At 36.8% G+C, this 18,700-nt stretch overlaps 1 long non-coding RNA gene across 1 annotated transcript in view; it reads left to right on the top strand.

Annotated features, from left to right (window-relative positions):
• Window positions 1-12,453, top strand: part of LOC147584717 (uncharacterized) — a 218,358-nt gene extending 205,905 nt beyond the window's left edge. The window contains exon 6 of the long non-coding RNA XR_015252694.1: window positions 12,288-12,453. This is a non-coding gene — a long non-coding RNA (uncharacterized LOC147584717). The remainder of the gene's footprint in view (window positions 1-12,287) is intronic.
• The last annotated feature ends 6,247 nt before the right edge of the window (window positions 12,454-18,700 follow it).

Raw genomic sequence — 18,700 nt, 5'->3', positions numbered from 1 at the left:
ATCCTTCCCTTTCTTTTCTACCCAACCTGTATATATTGGGACATCACTTTGACCAGGATCTTCTATTCTGACTGTCTACCCTTACCCTCCACTATCTCTTTTTTTTCTTTTGATTTTTAATGTTTCTATTTATTTTTGAGAGAGAAAGAGACAGAGTGAGTGGGGTAGGAGCAGAAGAATCTGAAGCAGGCTCCAGGCTGTCAGCACAGAGCCTGATGTGGGGCTCGAACTCACAAGCTGTGAGATCATGACCTGAGCTGAGGTAGGATGCTCAACCCACTGAGCCACCTAGGCGTCCCATCCACTCTCTTCTTTCTAATGAATTTCTGAAAAATTAAAGATGTCCACACTTGTGATTTTTCCTGTCTCCATTTATAAGATATTCCAAATAGTTAGCATTCTTCTTTTATACCAAAGCTACTCTAAAAATTTATTTTGTAACTATTTCATTGGCAAAATAGAGATCATCTGTCATGAAATTAATCAATTGCCTTTATCTCCCATTATTAAGTCGCTTTACATCTTTGTTCATCATTATCTCACTTTTCCCTTAGGCAGAAGGACTAATCTGAATTCCTTTCCAGAAACAACTTTCGAGACCTGTCTCCGACAGGCTTATATATCAAACTGCCTACTTGATATCTCTGACTGGGATGCTAAGACACTTCTTAAAATTTCTATGTTCAACAATGTACTTCTGATTTTCCCCACACCCAAAATCTGCTCCACCCATAGGCTTCCCATTTTCATTCAGGTCAACTCTATCTTTCCATCTGTTTAGAGCAAATACACTACAGTCATCCCTGACTCCTCTTTTTTACTTATAAACAGCTTTAATAGGCAAGAAATCTTGTTGGTTCCACCTGCAAAATATATACAGATATAAAAATAGTACAGTATCAAAGTGAACTTCATGACTTTGATTATTCAACTCTGGTTAAAGGAAATGTCCTTGTTTTTCGGAAGCATAGAAAATAAAAAGTTAAAAAATATATTATTCTAAAGGAAAAAGTATGTATGTCCAGAATCCACATAAGAGCCACCATCACCTTCACTTAGGTATCTGAACAGCCTTTTCACCAGTCTCCTTAGATCTTCCTTATCACTTCCCCATGGTTCCCACAACTTACTATTAATAGCTGCCATAATATTCTTTCAAATTTATAATCTAGAGCATGACAATATTCTGCAATAAACCACAATGGTTTCTCATATCACTCAGGGTAAAATCCAAAGTCTTAACATGACTTAAAATATCTGGAATATTTTCATCCCTTATTACTTTTTTTGATCTCAGGTCTTTCTATCCCCTGCCTCTCTCAGTCCAAGCAAGAGATGGGGGGAGAGGGGAGGGGGGAGGGGAAGGGGGCACTGTTCATGGAAGGGGGTCATTAGGGTGGCACATAGCTATGTAGCATCTAAAAATCACCTTACAAACCCTCGTTCTAGTCACACTTTTGGAAAAGATACCCAAAACTGTTGGATAGGTGGATATTCAAAATTTATATGGCAAAAATAAAGTGATATATGCTTGGCCACCTGTCTTTTCCAAATCATATACCCTTCATCACACTTTGGGGATTTTTAAGTAATTGGTCATATCTGCTCTAACGTTTTAGGCTCCTTGATGCCAGGGACCTAGGCAAGTACTATACACTGCAAGGCTCATAATCTTAGCTCAGTTAATATCCCACTGATTTATATCAAGATTCTCTCTCTCTTAAACTTCTTCAGATTAGTGAATACTTTGGAAACTCTTTAGCTTTTGACTGTTCAAATATGTATGCCTATACTCTTAAGTGCCTATTTACTATAGTTTGAGGTCAAATACTAGCCTCTTTTCCTTTACCTGAAATAGCACCCTGTATCTACAATCAAATTGAATTTACTTCTTCAGTCCCAAGTGATGTAGAATTAAAGATTATAACCATTTGTTGGAGTTCTGTACACAAATATCCAACTGTATGAATATATTATATCTGGGTGTATAAAATTAAAAATGGTGTGACAGGATGAGGCGGATGAGATGAGGATCTTTGAGCAATGTTAAGAATTTTAGATATAATTTAAAAAAGAGAGGTTATGTAATGGGGTATTAGTTAGAGTTCCATTATTTTCAAGGAATGCTCTAAGTGCAAGGCAGAACACATATTTCTGGAAATCAAGCTTCCATGGTAAGTTAAAATGCAATATTCACACAAGAAATGATTCTGGCTTGAGTCAGGCTGATGGGACAGGAGGGAGAATAAATATATGTGAGAGAATTTGTATACAGAATTAAGAGATTGTCATCATTAATTAGGCATAAAATTGAGGAAGAAGTCAGCGATACATTCCAGATTTCTACCTTTGTATATGTTCACTTTTAACCAGCAAGTGAAGATAGAAAGAATAGCAGGGATATTTTTGGGTGAGTGATGATCTCAGTTTTTATTATTTTTAATATTAGCCCCTGAAAGTGATATCTAAAAGGCAATTGTAAAAATAGATCTGAAGCTCAAAAATATGTTCTGTGTACAGTATATTAGATTTTGGAGTTCTAACACACACATGGCAGCCAAAGAAGTGAGAATGAATGAGATGTCTTGGGGAAAAGTGTAAATTGCAGTTCACAAAGCCAAATACTACCCTGGTTGTTTGGATAACAAAAACAAGTAAAGCTTTCCAAATCTAAGAGTAGTAGAGAAGGTTTTGAACTGGAGACCACATGCTTCACTTCATGGAGTCAGCTGGCCTTCAACACTAGGGAATCATTAGATCATCTAATTTGGAATGGAAGCCAAATGTCTACATTTTGAATACACTGTTCTTTGCATATTATGGTAATTCTTGTAGCAAGCAAAGAAATGGTCTCTAAATGTCATAAGTAAAAAGGTGCATTTTTTTATTTATTTACTTTGGGAGGAAGAGAGTGTGCCCATGAGCATGAGTCGGGGAGGGGCAGAGAGAAAGAGGGAGAGAGAGCATAGCAAGCAGGCTATAGACCCAGCACAGAGCTCAATGTGGGGCTCGATCCCGTGTCCATGAGATCATGATCTGAGCCACAATCAAGAGTCAGCCGCCTAACTGACTGAGCCATCCATGTGCCACAATAGGTGCATTTTTCATGATATTTATCTTCACATAACTAGTGGGATACTACAGAGTGTTTCAGGCTTACAAAGCAGACAGGAATCAAGGAGTTTTAGTGAGCTTGGCATCATGAGCAATCTGTCTAAAACATCTCCAACATAATAACCACTGAACATTAGCTCAGTTCCATTTCTACTTTTCTAACTCTAGATTTAAAGCTCCAAAAGGGAATGTCTGATTGGCCAATCCAAGGGCAAACATCTCTGTGTCAGTAATAAGCAGGTACAAAGTAGGTTTACTCACTTTGCTTTCCTACATGGTAAGAAGGTCACTGAATTCTGTCATCACTACACATTAGGGGATATTCCTTTAAGAGGAGTGGAGAATCCATGCTGGAGAGTTAAATATCTTCTCCAAAAAAGTAATGAATGCTTTATTTAAAACACTATGTGCTGAACACAAATATCCAGCCCAGTTTTGGCTCAAAAGCAAAGTCATGCACCATCATCTAATAATGATAGAGCAAGCAAGAAAGAAAGATTGGCTTGGACTAATAAGTACTAAAATTTAAGGAATGACTATAGTGAACAGATATCAGGTCCAACTAATATTTCCTGCAAGGTTTCAAGAAAAATATCTGGTGTCATTAGGCCAATATATATATATATATATATATATATATATATATATATATATATATTAATTGGACAGGCTATACAGCAATATGCATAAATGGTTTAATGCCTCACGCTAAAATGCATCCTTTGGATTTTGTAATGTGGGGATTAGAATCTAGTTCTGGGAGTAGAAACCAGATTTTAGAAGGTGAAAAATAACGATTTCATAAAAATGTTTAGATAACCATTATAGACAACTTGTTGAAAAATTTGGCTATGAAGTGAAATAGCGAGGTAAGGCAAAAACTAAATAGGATCTCTCTGAAGCCTTGAAAGGGGAGAGAGATGAACATGTTTAAATGATAATGTGGCATATATAGAAAGAGAGAGACTAATTATCTAGAAGTAAGCAGATAATCATTAAATTGAAAGATAAGCTGAAAAATGACCCAAAAATGTAGGTAGAGGGATTAGAGATAGATAGAATCAATGTGTGCCTCTTCCTGAGTAGTAAGTGAGGCTGAGGAGAATCCTAAAAGAAAGAGGTTTGTGAACTGGTGGTGGGTGCTGAGAATGTTCCTTTCAACCAACTGACAAACTGAAATAGAAGAAAATATGAGAGGGGTGCTTGGGTGGCTCAGTCGGTTGAGGGACTGATTTCTGCTCAGGTCATGATCTCTCAGTTTGTGGGTTCGAGCCCTGTGTCAGGCTCTGTGCTGACAGCTCAGAGTCTGGAGCCTGCTTTGGATTCTGTGTCTCCCTCTCTCTGCCCCTTCCCCGCTCATGCTTTGTCTCTCTCTTTCTCTCAAAAAAGAATAAATGTTAAAAAAATTTTTAAAGACGAAAATATGAGAATGGGTGATGATAAATAAATCTGAGTTTTGAGGAGATTAAGGATATCTTAAATAATGTGAGAATTGGGGATTTCTCTTTATTATTTAATTCAATTGTCTGAGTTGTCAACAAGAATTTGGAATCTTGTTCATGATCATAACTTTCTCCATCACTCTCCTCCAATTTACATTTCTCTGTAGTTTTTAAATCCTGTCAATGCCACCAATCAAATATCTCCCAAATCTATCCCTTCTTAACCATATATCATAATTTCACAGTGGCTTTTCTTGTAGGCTTTACCAATATTCAGCTAACTGAATTTTTTTCCACTCCTTTATCTCTGCAGTCACTTTTTCCTAATGTTTTCAATTATCTGCTGGAAAAAAATTTTAGCTGATTGTCTCATATGATAAAGCAGAAAACTGTTACAAAGTCTATGACAGTCTGTTGCTGAACTTGATTTCTGTTCTGTATCTTCCCCACACTCAAACATTATGCACACATTTGATGTTATCAAAATTTCCCTAAAGTCAAGATGCTCATTTGATTGTTTATTTATTTTTATTATACATTGGCTTATTTATTTACATGCTTATATTTTACAATGTCATTCTCTTCTATCCTAATTAAGGAATCTTTACCCTTTAAGGTCTTGATCAAATATCTTCTAGTGAACATAATGCTTTCTTAATTTCGTACATTTCCAAAGATTTTGCACACCTGAATATAGTACTTATTCTACTAAATGTTACTTAAAACATTAATGTCTATCATAACCACTCCAGTGTCTGCTACTTGAAGAGACGATGCCTTCTGAATGAGTATTCTACTTTTCAGGAAATATTCTGCCAGTTCCTTTTATTTTATGAAATATATAACCATCATTTTAATATGTATTTATTTATTTATTTATTTATTTATTTATTTATTTATTTACACATTAAGAACAACATAACCTCAAACCCATAGCCAATAGATCAAAAAAATTCTTTTAAATTGGTAATAATGTTCTTTTCTGAAAAGTTGATAACCAGGCTAGAATAACCAAATCCACTGCAGATCAGCATACAGAGTGTGTATATATAGTTTTGCTGCAAATGTTTTTGCCCAAAATATTTAGATATTTGAACAGCCTTGGGGTGTTATTTATTCAGATGGAATAATGATTTCTAAAATCCCATTCAGAGAAATATTTACAGAGTCTGAGAAACATGTGGAAAAGTGTCAATGTCAGCAATGGGATTAGCTGCCAGGTACATTTTGGAAATTCTTTAAATGGGGACTAAACTTCCTGAGAATAGGAAAAAATAAATGCTTTCTTTTTTGCATCTCCTTAGAGTTAGTTCTCCTGGGATAGATATTAGTTGAGACAGCCTGAGAAATTTAAGTCACTGTGGATAAATGACCAGTGGATTATTTTATACAGATAAATGGAAGTTATAAATTAATGTGTAATATTTATGGTTACCAAATGTTTCAGAACTTTAAGAAATAGCAATTTATTGTTTAGCATATTTTGCAAATAAGTTATAAAAACTATGTTTATATTGATGAATTCAAAGATGGTAAATTATGTGTATGTGCTATTAAGGTTCAGTTATAAATAATCTGATCAGTATTAGAAATAATTTAAGTGCAGAAACTAAATTAATGTCCATTATTTACCCAAACATACACTACTTGAATAGAGCTTTCGATGTGGCATACAACAGCTAATTGATAAGTCCATAGACGTATGTCACAGTGCGTTAAACAAATAATCACATTTGCTACCTCACCTTTCCTCAATTGTCACTATGAACTTGCTCTCGGATACTTGGTACTGTGATCAAGTCTAGGCCAAATCTAACAATGCGTTCAACTCCTTTCAGTAATAAGTCCTGTCATCATTTTCAGTCACAAGAATTTTCCATGTAATCAATACACCGAGTCCATGGTAATGACCAATCTCCAAGCTTCAAGTGAAATCTTCTCGCCTGGTCTAGCTCAAGTCTGGTGCCAAGTCTTTTGGAAGAAAAAGTCACTGTGCGGCTTCATCTCTCTTTACCTGTGTAGTTCTCCTATTTCCCTTTCCTCATTAACTAGCCTGCTGCTGGTGACTCCCGAGTTGAAAGATGGCAAAGCAGGAGACGTAAGGTGCAAAAAGGTCCCCTTTTTCTGGCATTTGTGCGATTAGGCTTTGTTACCTCTGGACTTAGCAGTCACCAAACTGACACACTCTTGGCCTGGCAGATAATAAAAGCAAGCTGTTTTTTTGGAGCGTATTTATGAGTTTTTTAGAAACACCCTCGGGGGATATTTGCTAGACTTCCTCTGACGTGTGTAATTTTTCTTCCTGGTGATCACTAACGTTTCTTCTCTCAGCACTAAGAACTTTGGCATTTTGGCCATCATATTTTTTAAGGGGTGATGGAGAATCCCCTCTCTAAGCAACCTCATAGGGATGACTAAAATGCCTGTAGTCTCATTCTCTGCTATGTGATGTATATTTGGTAACCATAGCAAAACAAAAACAAAAAGAAAGAAAAGAAAAAAGAAAAACACAAACAAGCAAATGAAACAGCGAGAACAGAAAAAAGAAAATAAACAAAACTCATACATCCTTTCCTCTACAACTGATGGAGATATAAGCCAGTAGGGGTCCAGTATAATGTGTAATTTAAATGTGTAACCTTTGTTCCAAAAGAAGGAGAAAAAGTACTCTTAAAAAATAAAATTCAAAATAAATTTTAAGACTAATTACCTTCATTAAGCAATTCATGAATTGAGCAGTATCCTATCTAGCAAGTAGAATGGAGCTCTAAGGAGTTGTACAAAATGGAAGGTTTTAGAAAAGGAAGTAGAGTGGGGCAAGAAAGTTACAATAAAAGAAAATAAAGAATTGTTTTAGGCAAGGTCACATTCCCTCAGAGGAAGAATAGCAGATCCTGTTAGGTGGATTACCTCATGTTCCTCTGGGGGATAGAAAGAGCCCATGTGACAGATTTCCTCATTGGAAACTCCTGAAACTCCTGACCTGAAAACTCCTGATTCACTTTTAAGATGACTTTTCTGGGGAAGGCTGAAATTGCAATTAAATTAGGTATTAAAAGCCCTGGTTTCATGACTTGGTCTAGCATGAGTGACTCCATCTTGAGCCTTCAGTTTTTCTTTTTAACAGTACTAACATAAAACTAAAAAAACTAGAAAGATAGACAAATCTATATCTGTCTATCTATCGACTATTTAAATCCTTTCTTCCACAGTCTTTCAGTCCAGCTGTCATAAATTTTTTATTTGTTATTTAATGTCAAGCTCCCTCAGACATAGGGATACTCAGAGGCTGCATGAAAACTCTCACTAGTACTCAGGGCTCTTAGCCACAACTTGATGAGCAGTAAATTGGCTTCTGGGTCCCTTCTTCTGTAGACTGCTAGACAGATGCCAGCACCCTGGTTGGAGCTGGGCCAATCACACTTACCCATGGCAGACAAGCAATCGCCAAGTGACTGCAATCTCAGCATGAAGTTATGCTAAGTTTTTAGATCAAAGATGTATGAGAAGCTCATCCCTTCAAGTCTCCAGCTGAAGGTGCTGTGGTGCTGACTGCCCAGAGCAGAATGTCCATGGCATGCCCCAACCCAAGATGCCACAGGGCATATGCAGAAAATCTTGACCACCTTTGTGACTGTGTCCAGATCTCCATTTGGGGAAGACAACAGTGAGAGAACACAGGGGTCCCTATGCCAATATGACCCAGATGCCACTCTAGGCAGAAGGTGGTAGTGGAAGCTGGGCAAGGGTAGGAAGTAGATCCATGTGGGGTCCTTAGCACTAAGAGGAAGAACCTAAGAGGAAGAATCTACAAAGAATCTATCTAGGGGAAGTTTAGGAGATGGGGCCACATGGGAAGCTCGAAATCTTTGGGGCATGCTCCATTGTCCTAAGGATTTCACTTAAAAACATAGATTCAAAGACAATATTAAGAGTTTTAATGGGTTGACCACAGAACATTAAGCCCAAGCACAGCTATCTTCTGAAGGTGGATCTGTGTGAAACTTCATCGGCCACTGATTGTGAAGTGGCCCTCTGATGACAGTTCAATTCAATGAAATTCTCTCTCTCTTCCTTTCTCATGAGCTCATTAATTCTCACTTTCTTGTGCTCCCTCTTGCTTTCCTTCACTCAGTGTCTCTTCAGTTCTTCTGACTCCTCAGTGAGCTTCTCCAAGCACTGTAAGATCCTAATCCAGTACACCTTCCTCCACCCCACACAAGCTTTACAAATTTCCCTCTATAAGGGACTCTCTTACCAGGCTTGAGAGAAAAAAAGGAAGGGCAGGCAATATTCGCTGTCCTTCCTTCTTGAGAGTGGAGCATGTGGTGAGTAGAGTTTGGACTCACAACACACTGACAAATCTCTCCAAATAAAATTTTCACTTTAATTTCCAAATTACTTTTTCAATTAGAGATCTCAGGTGTGTAGTCAAATAAGAGTGATTACATCAGTCAAAAGTACCTCCTTTGCAAAAGTCTGTTTAGATGGTTTAAATCTCATGTTATAATGAATAGAAGCAGTTAGCATATTCTCTGGGGTTGCCTCATTCAAAATGGACATATCCTGTTAAATGTGGACCTATGTGTATAAAGATAAAGTAAATATAGATATGTATAGAGTATGTGTTATGTAATCAAAGGCTGAATTGTAATGTCTTATGGATAAACCACCCAATTTTGCACACAGATTGTTGAAGATTCCAATAGTTATTGTTAGGATGTACTCAGAAAAACTAATGAACACACACCTTTGCCCAGTGTGCCTCCAAATAATCATACAAATGACAATGGCCTCAATAATTTAGAGAAACATTTCAGTGTGTACATTTTATTCTATTTATTTTGCCAATGTCAGAAGTTATTAGATATTTATTTAGCCTGTTTTAAATGGAGTGGTTGAGTTTGTAAGAGATGAATCACTGGGTTTTACTCCTGAAGCCAAGACTACAGTGTATGTTAACTAATTTGAATTTATATTAAAAAATTTTTAAAAAGAAAATTAAGATAAATAAATAAATAATGTAAATTGAGTTTTGTTTCAGCTTATCTTGACTTCACGGATCAACATTTCAGAATTTCCATATATATTATTCAACTATTTTACTGTCTCACATTTTCCTAGTCTACCTCCCAAACCTCACACTTTACTAAAATTTGTCTACTTTTAACAATTCAGCTTAAATTTCTTATTTTTCCTAAAATCTCTGTTGTCCTTTCTGTTCATTCCATAATATTGTTTTCCGTAAAATCTAAAGATTTCAATATTCAAACAATTGCTTAGGAATTATTTAAAAGTACACAATAAACCTTCTTGAATTATTTTATTCATTTAATTTTATTCTTTAGAAAATGCACTATAAGATTTTTTTCTCATTACTGATCATTTAATCTCTTTGATAAGTGTTATATGCAATTACATTGTGGAGGAAGGCAAATGAAGCTAGGAATGTAAATATTAAAAAAAATGAATTGAAAAATGACTAAGTAAATAATTTGAGAGGTTTTACGTGAGGTGTGTTGATAATGTGGCATAAACTGAAGACTTCAAACTAATAAGTTTGTAGACTTCAAACTAATAAGTTTGAAAACTTCAAACTTCAAATTTCAGTATATAGTTCCAGAAAGCAAGTAAAGTATATGCAAAAGTAATAAAATTTAGATGTATTCTTTTATTTATTTACTTACTACTTTTGAAAAAATAGAAGGAGGAATACTAAAGGCATTTAGTTACTTTTAAATTTTTCTCTCTTATTTATAAGACTCTAAAGAGCCTAAAAATTCAAAGCAAAGCAATGTTTAGGATTTATCTTTTTTTTTTCCTGTGTTTGTTTAAGAAATGTTCCTTTAGGTCTCTCCCTTTCTGGCTTGAGTTAGGAACACCGGCAGCACAATTCTTACCCTGAGATAGATTAGAATTACTCAAGCACTAAGAGATAAAATACTGAACCAAATATGTATGGGATACGAACTGTGACAGGTGCCCCTGACACAAACCAAATATAATAAGCCACACCCAAGGAATGTTGTATCAAGGGGAATACCGATACAATAAAGTAGATTCATTGAAAATAATAATACATTGAAATCGAAAAAGATATAGAAGTTGCAAAGAATCTCTTTGTTTACTAGTGCCTGTATAAAATATATGTATGAATATTGAATGAATAAATTCAGGGCTTCATAAAATTCCTTTTAAGTCTGAGTAGATGTTTCTCTATTTTACTGCTTTAAATCCAGTGCTTCACATATATTACGTGTTCAATAAATATGTGTTGATTAACTAGGTCAAAATTTTCCCAGATAATGAGATTTTGAATATATTAATCAAACTAAGTAGTAGTTTAGGTTTGTAATTAGAGATGACTTAATGCAATATATAATTTTTATTATGCATAATAGAACTCAAAAATAAAGATCTACACCATATTTGTGATTGCCTGAAAAGACCTCATGGATCTAAGAACATGTGTCTTTAACCTTCACATGAGGAGGACTTTAAATGTTTTTAAGCAGCTATATCTACTCACTTCTTATTTCAGGGATTTTTCCCTTTTGGAAGATGTTTTTTAAATTTTACACAAATTGGACGCTTTTTCTCTATATATCATAAAGAAATAAAACTATAAAAACTTTTCTATTTCTGGGGCAGAGATGAGAAAGTTTTCTAAATGGAGCTGATATAGCCCTAGAGATGCAATATAGATAAAAGTAATTCTCAGAAAAAAAAAAAAAATGGCAACCATAGCAACCGTACAGAACACACTGAAGGGGAGTACATATCCTTGAAGATCAGTGTTGTTCAAATTAAACAGCGTCTAGAAGGAATAGTGCTGGTTACGGCTCCAGAAATATAATTTAGTAAAACTCGACCCTTAATATTTGAATTAAAAAAAATGTGACCATAATTAGATTAAACAATCTTGACACCAGAAGAAATTATATTGTTACATGCTGTTCAAATCTGTATGAGATTGTTTTAAAATTGTATAAGAAAAAACATAGAGACTGGACATATACATATAATTGAAAATGATAAAAGAAGATACATTTAGACAGGATTTGAGGCCAGTTATAGAGAAAGAAGAGAAAGTAATTCAAAATGATGAACATATTTGGGGTGCCTGGATGGCTCAGTCTGTTAAGTGTCTGACTTCAGCCTAGGTCATGATGGTGCACTCCGTGGGTCAGCTGTGCTGACAGTTCAGAGCCTGGAGCCGGCCTCAGATGCTGTGTCTCCCTCTCTCTACCCCTCCCCTGCTTGTGCTCTCTCTCTCTCAAAAATAAATAAACGTTAAATTTTTTAAAAAATGATGAACATATTACACAATATTTGTAAATTTAGATGCATACTTCTATTAAGATTGTAACAGGAAAAGGATGGCACACTCAAAATGGGCAATATGAGTAATACTTAGTTACAATTTTAATGTTTATAAAAATGTAGTTTTAGGGAAACCAGAGGGATACTGTAGTGATGTCTGACTGGTGGTAGGAAGCTTTTACCATCCCTAACCCACAGGGGAAAAAAGGGAGCAAATTCTATCAAAAGTCAGACACAGTAGCCTATCAGAGATACATAATAGGAGTCAGAAGGACAGAACATTGGATAGGATCAGCAGTCTTGAGATCAATGTGATTTTGGTCAAGAACGGAAGTTAACACCTAAAGAAACTTCATAGGAAGGTAACCAAGGGAATAAATACTCTAACTTCATCTTCTTGCTTCCTAGGGTCTCCTAATGAGGCTTCCCATTGTCTATACCCAACTGAAATGCAGAGGCACAGAACCCTGTTGATGAAATCATGAAGGTGAGCTTTCTGGGACAAGAGAACAGAAGCAGACGACGAGAAACATAGGAGAGAGAATTGGAACAAGCCACCATATTTAGGTTGTTTAGTTATTCTTCACAAACTTCACTGTATAACATGTGCTTAATTATTCCTTTAAATGACTTTTTGCTTGTGTTATTGGTAAATTCATGTGTTAAAATAGTCCATCAGATCTATTACACTCAGGATGCTGGTTTCCCATTTAAGTAGACCAGTAAGCCGTACCCCTATTTAAAAGTGGCCCCCCCATGTCACGTTTCCCACTCTGGAAGTGTTTTGCATTGGGTTCCTCAGAAGCAGACTCTGACATGACAATTTATAGACAGCTGGTTTACTAAGGCAGTGCACCCACAAAAGGAAGAGGGAAGAGAATAGGGGAAGCAGGCCCAGATTAGGGAAAGAAGCCAGACTGTACTTTCACAGGAGGTTTCAGACTTAGCCCAAACCTGTAAGGAGCTCCAGAATGTAAATTATACCTCCGTTTGCTAAAGGCACACAATGCGCTTATCTACATAGAAATGCTTGTAATATAAGAAATTCAGCTTCCTAATGAATAAATGAGTTGTAGGGAAAGAAAACTGAACATTTATTGGTGACACAGATATATCACTAAAAACCTTAATTATTGCAGCATACTTAGAGACCACTGAGATATGTGATACTAATCTCTAAACAAGAACAGACTTGTATTGTTCAGATATTTGAAATGGAAGAAAAAAGAGGGAAGATGGTTTTTAGGTCCTCTTTCTGTATAAAACTGTACCCCCATAGCCTCTTTTGTTACCCAGCACTCCCTCCACATCCTTCACCCCACCCTACACACACACACACACACACACACACACACACACACACATCCCACAAATTTCCAATTTATTTTGTGACTATGAACTGAGAAGCCAGATAACAAATTGTAAATTTAAAGGAAAATGACAGATTCTGTACCTACATATTTTGGGGGCTGGGGAAATTATGTTAGATCTTTTGGAATAAGGAGTGAGAACTGACAAAACTGATTATGTCCACAGGTTCTTTTGTTCCACCAGAGGGTGTCCCTAATGACACATGGAAAACACACCCAACATTTGAATTTCATAATTTCAGTTTTGGAAGATTAATAACTCTCTCTCTCTCTCTTTTTTTTTACCTTTGCTCTTTCCAAGGCATTAGAACTGAAGTTCCCATTTATCAGCATGTTAAAAATATCTTTTGCAACATATTGAAGGATTTGCTCAATTTGGAAATTTTGGGGAAAAAATCATGAAGAAAAATAGGCCACCACTGGGTGCTCGGGTACTCCAAGCCCTACACTTGGTGTTCTGCGTGATGGGGTCCACCCCATCACTGTGGCCGGGCTGTGATCAGTGGAGCTCGAGTGTCCTACACAGGCTAGGACTGCAGAGAAATTCCAGAGCACTTTGGTATGGACTGTGGACATTTCTCAAAGAGGTCCGATCTGAGCTTTAACCTTCTGAGGACTCCTATGGAACAAGTATAAAAGTGAAGTCAGACATCTTGGGAAAGAAAATAGGCATCTCTGCACAAACTGGGAGATGGTTTTGGCTCTCTTGGCTATTTAGAAACCCTAAGAAATCTGCTGATATTTTAAAGAAACAAAAAAAGATGATTTATGATGATATCACAGGTTGCCCAAGCAGACTGTAGGAGAGGAAAACAGCTTCTATAGAGAGCATATTGCAATAAAGCAACAGTGAGGGATTGGGGGAGCACCATCAATTGAAATGCCTTCAGTTATCAGCCTTAACTATTCCCCACCCCCAACCCAACCAAAGACCTTGGAACCTTCTAGGGCCTTGCTGTAAAGGGGTGCAGAAGGCCTGAACCCAGAACATACTTTTCTCTGTCTCTCCCACCTCCCCCCCACTCTGCCTCTTTCTGATGACTGTGATTTCATCTGGCCTTACTTTTAGATTCCTGTTGGTTAAGGTGGTGCACCCACAAAGGAAGTGTTTGCACCACAAGCAGGTGCTGTACTGGTTGCTTGTGTGTGCGTGTGTGTGTGTGTGTGTGTGTGTGTGTGAGAGAGAGAGAGAGAGAGAGCATGTGTATTGGGGTATGTGCCACCCCTGTGTGTTTAAGTGGTGGACAATGGGAGGAAATGGTAGGATACGGGGAAGCAGTGAGTTTTTGAAAAAAATGTAGTAGAGGTGAGGCAGGAGGATCCTAGTCTTATCTCCTTCTATGAATACACCTACATGACACCCACATCAGTGTAAATAACCCAGGAAATGACTTGAAGACTGGCATAACAGACTCTCCACAGCTAAATGTAGAAAAAAGGGTCACACTGAAGAGGGTAAGAAGGGCAGAGATATGGTTGGGAGCCGAACTGGCCCACAAGACTTTCCACGGGAAGGAGGGATGCCACAGGCATGGAGAAGAAAGAAGAGAAGATCCTACACCAGGCACCCCATACATGGGAGACCTGCACTGAGATGAATCTCCATAACATTTGGCTTTGAAAATCAGAGGGGCTTAACTTAAGTTCTTACAATCATTGAGAGTTAACACCTGGAACTTTAAAAATCAGCAGGCTTGGCTCTGGGGGAGCCAGAGGATGACAGCATAACAAACAACCACACTGAGATACAGCACAGAAACAGCAGTTCGAAAGATTCCTGGGGTGTATGGGAGGGACAATTGTTTGCTAAACTCAGGGCCTGTGCTAGAGGGACAGAGATCTTTGGGAGACTCCTCCAAGAATAAAGGAGCTGGCAGGTGTCATTTCCCTATCCTGCCTCCCAGCCTGGCTGGATACATGGGCACCTGAGGGAACCAGTGCTCAACATCACTTATCATCAGGGAAATGCAAATCAAAACCACAATGATATATCACCTCACACCTGTCAGATCAACTAAAATCAAAATCACTGGAAACAAAAGGAACCCTCATGCATCATTAGTGGGAATGCAAACTCGTGCAGCCACTGTGGAAAAACATGGGAGTCTCCTCAAAACAAAATCTATCTATCTATCTATCTATCTATCTATCTATCTATCTATCTATAATTACCATAAGATCCAGTAATTCCACTACTGGATATTTAGCCAAAGGATAAGAAAACACTAATTTGAAAAGATATATGCACCCCTATAATTACTGCAGCATTATTTACAATATCCGAAGTATGGGAGGAAACCAAGTGTCCACTGATAGATGAATGCATAAAAAAGTGATATATACACATATATCCATATATAATAGATTATCACTCAACTATAAAAAACTGAAATCTTCCAATCTGCAACAACATGGTTGGATCTAGAGGGTATAATGCTAAATGAAATAAGGTGGTCAGAGAAAGACAAATACCATACGATTTCACTCACATGTGGAATTTAGGAAAGAAACAAAGAAAAAAAAGATAAATGAAAAAGCATACTCTTAAATACAGAGAACTAGTGATTACCAGAGGGGAAGGAGGTGGGGGGATGGCTGAAATAGCTGAAGGGGATTAAGAGTACACTTATCATGATGAACACTGAAGACACGTATAGAATTGTTGAATCACTATATTGTACACCTAAAACTAATGTAACAATGTATGTTAATTATACTGGAAATATTTAAAACAGATAAATACATAAATTAACTGAAACTCTGCCTGTTTAATAGAGCTACTATAAATACTCCTTTTAAATATTTTTATAGGTTCAGGTATGACACACACATAACATATGCATGTGATCATACATATAGGTTGACATGTATGTGCGTGTGTACAATATGATTTTATATACATAAATATATGTATGCATGTATGTATATGTATTATGTGTTCCATACTATAAGAGAAGATTTGGATAGTCTGCCTTATTCATTTAAAACTAAATTGTGCTATAATTTTATTATAACTATAACAATTCTTTCCTTAAGAAGAAGACAACAGCCCAAGTACGGGGCCCCAAAGTTTAATTATTCACTTAAGATAGATTCTTGAAGTAGAACCACTTAGTCACAGGGTATATATTTCTAAGGGCTCCTGGTGCTTGCTTTCCAGACAGCTTTATATCCATCCTATCGAGCAGAGGATGAGACTGACTGTTTCACTGCAGCTTTCCAGCACTGAGTATCTGTTTGGTTTTTTTCCTAATATTTGCCAATTGTATACGCACAGGGAAAAAAAGATGGTATGTATCAATTTCAACTGTGCATATGTTATTTCTTGAACATTTGAACCTGGTTTTATTTATTCGCAATTTGTATTTCTTCATTTAAGTCCTTTGAGTACCTCTCTATTGCTATGTTGGTGTTTTTTTCCTTTTTTTAGTCATTACTCTTCATGTAATAAGGACAATAATATATTAAGGCTATGTCACATATCTATTACATGTGTATTTTTACAAATATTCTGTGCTGTGAAACTTTATAAATATTGTCTCTAATGTAATATTTTTCTTACTAGTCAAAAAGCTTAAAACATGTGCTAACAGTCTCCAGAACTGCTAAGTCTCCAGAACTGCCGTAATTCGCTGTGACCTCTAGCAACCAGTTCAGCAGTGAACTTATCATTCATATTCACTCTAACTCTGTATACTCTGAATCTACAGTTACTAGGGCCACTTCAGGAGCTTGTTGAAGGCCCACTTAATTTCTCTCTGCATGGATCTGCCTACTTTCTTCTTTGAAAAGCCCGAAGGAAAGTCAGGGTCAGACCAATTAAACAAAATGTTACGGACCTAGCAAGAAGTTAGAAAGTTTGTTTGGTTTGTTGATGACAAAATAGATTGTTTCATCCTTTAATGAATACAAGTAATGGCAAGAACTTTAATGAATCCACATCCTACCAGGAAAAGCCATGAAAGTTGCCTTAGGGAGGTCAATTATTTTTTATGTCTTTTTAGTGTACGTTTTATAGCTCTGTATGGCCGGATTAATTAGCACAAGGACTATATAGGAAAATGACATGAAAACAAGCTGTTTTACCTAATGTGAGTAAGCATGACAAAAAATAATTAAAATGCAGTCATTTCTTGAGTGTTTTCAAATATTATTCTATTTTAAACAAAACTATAGCTGCAAATTACAATATATCATTAACATACATTACCAAACTTTTATATGTCCCATTTATTTCTCATGGCTCAGAATTAAACTTTCTTTTGTCCTCTGTTTCCTTCCCTTTTATGATTATACAAGGATGTCTTACGATCTTTTTAATCTTTCATACAGATTGTATATAATTGATTTCCCACTTCTTGGTATGATCAGAACCTCAGAACTATAGAACCACATATCTGTGTGTATACACATGTGCACATATACATACATTCATATTAAGTGGCATGTAATTTTTCTTAATGGCAACAATTATATGAAAATGAGATACATCTTTTATTGAACTTCTAATCACTTCTATCTGCATTTTGAGCATTCAAATACATGTACAGAGATTTTGAGGTGCTAGCACCAATATTCAAAATCCACCAGGCATATGTGATGTATCTCACTGAATCACAAGAGTTCTGACAGCTATAAAGTGTGCAGTTAGGGCCATCTTGCACAGCCCTTTAAAAGATGAAAGATTTCTTGGGCCACCTGGGTGGCTTAGTCGGTTGGGTGTTCGACTTCGGCTCAGGTGATGATCTCACAGTTCATGGGTTCGAGCCCCGTGTCAGGATCTGTGCTGACAGCTCAGAGCCCGGAGCCTGCTTCGGACTCTGTGTCTCCCTCTCTCTTTGCATTTAAAAAAAAAAAAATTAATGAAAGATTTCATATGTCCACTGAATAAATCTTATGAACTATTTGCTCTACTCTATAAGAAAACAGTAATTAACATTCAGTGACCACTTTCCGCATCAGAGGATTTTCTTATTTGTAAGCATTTCAAGCAGCTCTTGCTGGGTTAAGCAGAAAGGGAGTTTATTAAGAGATATTGGGCATTTCACAGTATCATTAGGAAGGCTGGGAACTAGGCCAGATGCTAAACAGAAGCAAAGTGCCCCAAACCTTATTTTAATGACCAGTGCAAACACACTGGTAGGTATGGGCTACCGCCAGCCTTTCCCATAATAATCCCCAAAGTGTTTTTGGTAAGGGATCTGCTCCTTTGTTCCAGCTCCTCCTACCAACTCTTGAAAAACAGCTTTCCTTTTCTCCTTTTAATCTTTGACTGCCAGCAGCTCATAAGCCCGCGTTGGCACGAGGCCGCTGATCGGCACAGCCTGGGTCACGTGCTTGTACACTGTTTGCATGGAGGCTTCAGAAGCAGGCGACTAGCTTTGTCAACCCCGTCGATGTGACACAGCGCTTGCGCCCGTTAATAATCACAGCATCGGGACGGCCCAAAAC

Source organism: Puma concolor, chromosome A1 (assembly GCF_028749965.1).
Source record: "Puma concolor isolate L17-30 chromosome A1, mPumCon1.1.hap2, whole genome shotgun sequence".
Lineage (NCBI taxonomy): Eukaryota > Metazoa > Chordata > Mammalia > Carnivora > Felidae > Puma > Puma concolor.
Note: the sequence above shows the minus strand (reverse complement) of the source record. Positions and strands in the feature narration are given on the sequence as shown.